The sequence below is a fragment of the Haemaphysalis longicornis genome, unplaced genomic scaffold, assembly GCF_048455015.1.
Source record: "Haemaphysalis longicornis isolate Haplotype H1 unplaced genomic scaffold, Haemaphysalis longicornis Haplotype H1 scaffold_11, whole genome shotgun sequence".
NCBI classification, from domain to species: Eukaryota; Metazoa; Arthropoda; class Arachnida; order Ixodida; family Ixodidae; genus Haemaphysalis; species Haemaphysalis longicornis.
This window is the reverse complement of record NW_027526214.1, coordinates 127282288-127288287: the sequence shown is the minus strand read 5'-3', so window position 1 is coordinate 127288287 and position 6000 is coordinate 127282288.

Genomic DNA, 6000 nt, shown 5'->3' with positions numbered 1-6000 from the left:
TATAAAAGCAATCAGTTGTTTATTTTGATTGCACCGGGTGGCAAACGTACACCCCCCCCCCCCGGACCGGAATTTTTTTTCTGCCTTGGGATACAGAGCCCAAAATGACACTTGACCGCTCTCCCCGGCCCCCCTTTTATATAAGAAACATGCCCACTCCTTACCCCGATACCAATTTCTACCAACGCCACTGCTAAGTTTAATTGCGTCGCACATACGCAGGTAGGCGTGCGTGCCTTAAGTATAGATCAAGGTTATATAAAATGCTTGCTCAGTTTGTGTACTTCTGTTCTAAGAGAAGAAATAACGCATAGTCATGCTATAATCAAGACATTTGAATTTTATTCCAGGATGAACATAAAACAGATTTACCACACTGCACAAAATGAGCACGTATACAATAAATACAAAATGTTCGTGGGCACTACATGCATTATGATTTTCCTTACGCGCCGAAAAATTGTCTTTACCCGTAACACATAGCATTATGAGCAATGAAAGCGTCAACAGCAGAACTACTTCGAAACAAGAGAAAAGAACTAGACACTGCATCTTGACGTAGAAAACCGGGCCGCAGGAATGCCGATTCACGAAAGTGCAGCGAGCACACTGCAGCTGTCCCGGCGTCTTATCAAGTAGAAAAGGGTTTATACAGAAGTTCACTCAGCATTCACGCCTGCAATTTCCTGGTTGCATTATTAGGCAAGTGTCGCAACAGATAAGTAAAAAGAGGAAAAATGGATCAATGCAAACGAAAGCGACGGCAGTATGTAAAAGCACATAGCGGGAAAGATCTGGCAGCAGCGCAGCACGGAGCAGCACAACACAGTACTGCGATGGAAATATTGCTTGCGCATACAAGTGCGGGAAGCAACGAGCACTACAAGCGTTTAATGCAATAGAGAAGACACTGAGATAGACAATTAAAGCTAGTCGTTTAAATTCGAGTGGTACTACGCCGAGAAGTCCTAGAGTAATTGACACAACTTGCTCTGAGCCAGCCTGAGGTGAAATCAAGAGATAACTGTGGCATAACAAAGCTTTAGACCCATTTTTTTCGAAGTAGCACCACGCCCCCTTACACAACCCCCGTGCACATATTAACAGTACAATAGTTTCGCGTTACCTGTGGAAATGAGAGGAAAATGGTGCAGTAAAACGCCAGGTGTACGGGAGTTGCTCTTGCAACTTGTACAGCACATCGTTTCTGTAGGTACCGACGAAAGCGCTCCGCTCCAACCGTTGGCAGCATCGTCCCGTAGTTCACCGTGCCTACCGGGCACGATACTACACGTGTTCACCGACGATACAACGCACGTCGCAACTCCACGCACAGCAAAAATTAAGTGCACAACAAATTAACAAGGAAAAACGAATGCAAATGCGCACCACCAAAACACGCGAGGGGCGTTTCCTAGCAGACGAACTTTAGGAGCGCCTTTCCGATCACTACAAGGACTGCATCACAAAGCAATGACATGTGCCATTCTTCAGAGGGCGCTACAAAAAATATTTTTGAGAATGAACGGCATTTTCATAAATTATCTATACACTGTGCCTAAATAAATGTGATTCAGGAATAAATATAGTTCGTAAAATATAATTGTTGTTTTATTGTTGAACAAAACTTGGTTTTTTGTTACTAGTGTTTGTTCCCTCCTCACCTAGTCGCGCTTCAATCGCCACTCCCATAAGCCCCCATGCTGATGTCGCTGGCAATAGGTTCTGAACCGCTTTTTGCCCGAGCCTTCGCTACCATTTGTCGCCGACACTCGGTTACGCACGTCACTTTGTTGACTCCTGCTTCGCCGCCTGTGTAGTTTTTGAGTTGTTAGGCGAGCGCAAGTTCGCTCCAATAAGCTTGTTTTTCCTTCAAGACGAGTGCATCATCTCTGGCTTCGTGACAATATAAATTTTATACGTGTGTACATCTCCCCTTTCGCTCCCCCCTCCTTTTTTCTGCTTCTTTTTGTTTTCTTTCTTTCTCTCTCTCTCTCTCTATTTTCACCGGTCATCTCAACGTATTTACCCCTATCTGGAGTACCAAGCTGTACCCTTGGTGATGCTGACCAATTCAGCTTTCATTAAAGGTTCTCTCTCTCTCTCTCTCTCTCTCTCTCTCTCTCTCTCTGAAGCACTTTTCTTTTTATCGCGTTGTTACTGGCGTGATATATAATTATGGCTAATTTGTGCATTATAAGCACGAAGTGGTTGTGGTTGTGTGGCCCATAGGTCGGGTACAACCGTTCCGCAGCTACCTGAGCGAAAGCTAGCTGCTCTACGCCCATGTACATGATTGTTTTGTTTTGTTTTAATTGTAGTTGTCTTACCCATTTTTGACTGCTGTGTCACTTATGGTGCCTTTTTACTTTTTCGGTTTCTGAGGTCAGACGTGCCCCAAGCAGGCGAGGGTCCTGGGGGGCGCGGATTGTGATCATGGGATCCAGATTAGTGAAGGCCATTGCGGCGCACTTTGTGGGTGATGTAGCAAGGCCGCGCATCGCGAGAAACTTAGCACTCTAGTTTATAGCACGCTCAAACCTCGCGCAGATCACACATAGGTAGTGGCCTGAGCCCCAAATGCTAACATAATTTGCCTACATTCCCATTTCTACTTATTGCGGCAGTCATCTCAAGACCTATCAGGGAGTGGTTAAAGTGAGTTGGCTTAGTACACCGCCCTGAGTGACGCCACGAGTTGCGTTGTGCGATGATGTGTCACCGTCTTCTCCGTGCACGTAGATGCTTCTCTCAGAAATGTCATCACAGATACAAGCTTCGACGCGTCCCGCAATGCCTGCAAACCTCCTTACTGTTCCTATAGCACACGACGATTTTACATCAATGAGGACTGCGGTGGCTATGTGCCGTCGATGCTCTGCCTGCTTGACATGTGTTTTAAGGGAAATCACATAATAAATGCTGCTCTGGCCCTGCAGAAACCCGACATCTGCGACGGATATATGCCTCTCTCAGTGATACCCAAGCCGAAGCGCCGCAGTACCATCTCCCCCATCAGTTCCCCAAAGCAACCAAGGAGCGCAATTTGCGATGGGTACCTCGTCAGGTTTCAAGACTGATAAAATGCGGGCGCGCTTCCGCTCTCCAGCCAAATTGCAGTTTAGCTGCAGCATGCGGCAGTAAGCTCCAATTAAACAATATATGATTCCGTATCACCTTATTTCTTTCCTCCTGTTACGCGAGGGGGGGGGGGGGGGGAGAGGGCAGAAGCGGTTATACCGTATACAGCCGTGGATGTCACCAGCACGGCTGTGCATGGTTATGGAAGGCGCCTCTACGCCTGGCTTGTTTTTAGCCGCAGTGAATACCATTGCCACCGGATGGTACAAACAGTGGCCAATCTGAAAACGTTATTGAGATCGTTAAAAAACGCATTTTTCAACATTTAGAAAACATCGCTTTCTTCCATTTGCGTAACCTGGCCTTCGAAAGCTGGCACTGTGTGGACATGAGCGGAACAGTACAGAAAAAGAGGCTGGAAGAAAAAAAATCGTTGCTGCCCACACCCCACAGGCTTGGTTTATTTCGGAAGACTACGCGATGCCTGTGCGATTGTACATATACATTGTGTCTATGTATGCGCCATTGTACATTGTCCGCGCGATTATAAACACAGGCTTCGTCTTTGTCCACTTATCATTCGAGAATCTAGCCTCATTTTTTCAGTTCGTTCGCGCAACGGGGCCGGCATTCAAACCGGTGTCCCCTTTTCCATGTATATGGGAAGAAAACAAACGCTTTGTACCTTGTGTGGGCACACCTGATCAGAGCAGAAAGTTTCAACTTTTGTTGTTTGTATCGGGACCACCCAGTGCTACCAAACAAAGAATTAGGTCTGAATCGGTATACCCAGCCTTTTAAAGAGAACCTTTTTCAGGCTAGAGAAAAGGAAATCCGGTGCTCCTGTGTACGCAGAAAACTCAGGCGCAAGAAACGGGCGTTGGATAGGAATACGAAGTAAGGCGATAGATTGGCCGCATTTATCTTTCCCGCGCGCTGCGGTAGCGGGTTGCGCAATGTCGGCGGCAGCGCAGTCGGCGTGCGCTGGTCGGCTGCTGAGCTCATGAGTTGCTGAGCCATGGCGTCCGAGATTTCCCCGCGCGCGTTTTGCTCGGGAAGTGCCAATCGCCGCGCGCCCCAGCCAAATTTTGTAAGCGTGCTGGTTCCTCCACGCTCCGGCATGCGGCAATGCGCACCTATGCATTGAATGCATCCCTCAGCCCGCTGGGCGGCTGTTTATGTGGCATTTCGCGGCATATCAACGCTTGTTGGTTCTGGTCTTGGCGCGAGTGTATTTGCGAGTTTATTAGATGCAAAGCATTTCTTGCTCTAGGCTCCGTCGTCCGTCGTCCGTCCATCCCCCAGCCCAGGAATACACCGGCAACAATGCCGCTCCAGGAGCCCTTTAAGGGAAAGCGGCTCGTCTCGTGCCGGCCCAGGAAGACACCGGCAACAATGTCGCTCCAGCATCTCATGGTCGGGGCTATGTCCCTCCCTTGTTGTGGCGCCGTCCACACCCCCACTGCGCATGCTCGGCTCATCTCGGGCCGGCCCAGGAAGACACCGGTAACACTGTCGCTCCAGGAGCCATTAAAGGGTAAGACACCACCGGGCGTTCAGCAAGCCGAGCATGCGCAGTGGGGGTGTGGACGGCGCAACAACGACAAGGGAGGGACAGCCCCGTTGCATCTAATAAAATTACACCATCTTCCCGTGGGGGAACCCTGAGTAGTATGCGAAACAGCCGTGGGCTCAACGCAATTAACCAGTTCGTAGTTCCGGTAAGTGAAAAGTGTGGTACTTACCATGGAAACCAAATTGTAAATATAACGGTTGCTACGTACCTCAACCTAACGGAAACGACTAACTGAAAACTAATGGGCACTTGAATCGACCCCAAGCCTGCTTTGCAGACTACTCAGGGTTCCCCTACGGGAAGGCGGTGTAATTTTTTTTTCCCGAATTTATTTTGAGGTCCTACCGAAGATGCTGACACAGCACACCTGTAATGGATGTGTCCTTCATCGGAACAGCCGAGAACTCGACCCGTTGGAGGCACAGGCCTCCGCCCTTGCAGGTCGATTGGTGCATAAAAAGACCCCACCACCCCTCCCTTGCGTTCTTCCGCGAAGCGGAAGCCAACATTTAACTGTGATGTATACCATTTATGTCATGAGGCATACAATCGCATTTAGAAAAAGAGCAGCTTATGGTTGTTGGCTGATTCTAGAGCGAAAGTACACAACCGCCAACTACCCCACGTACGGCACCAAATGTGCAGCCCTGCATTTCCACAGGAATGTAAATTGGCGGAGTTAACATAATTTATCGCTACAAAGCGTAGATAAAGATAATTAGTCGAACGTAATTTACAAAAAAAACACAAAAGTACATAGAGCAGAAAAATAGGAAATATAGAAGGTATATTAACAAATCCAAAAATATAAATTTTATACAGCTGCTTGACAAACCAAAGACAAAAATAAAGGAGGAGCGGAAACAATGACAAAAGCGTGGAAACAAAACGCGCGATCAGACGAACATTGTGACACCCTGCATTTGCACATAAATGCATAACTGTCGTAGTTCACAGATTTAATTTTAATATCCCGTTCGATCAATTACCTCTATTCGTGCTATTATAACTAATAGCACGAATAGAGGCAATTGATCTAACGGGATATTAAAAACAAAAAAGCTACAAATAATTTATATAGGTAAACATATGAATCTAAAACTATTAGTTCTATACATCTCCCGCGCAAAGCGAAGGCAAGAATAAAAAGCCCTGACAACAATTAATGACGAACACACGAATAAAAAGATCATAAAAATTGACCACACTGTAACGCCCTGCGCACTTGCTTAAAATTTTATAATTGGCGGAGTTAACACGTTTAATTAACCGTAGATAATTGGTCGTACAGAATCTTAAAAGAACCAATACAGAAAATAAATTATAAAAGCTACCTTACAATA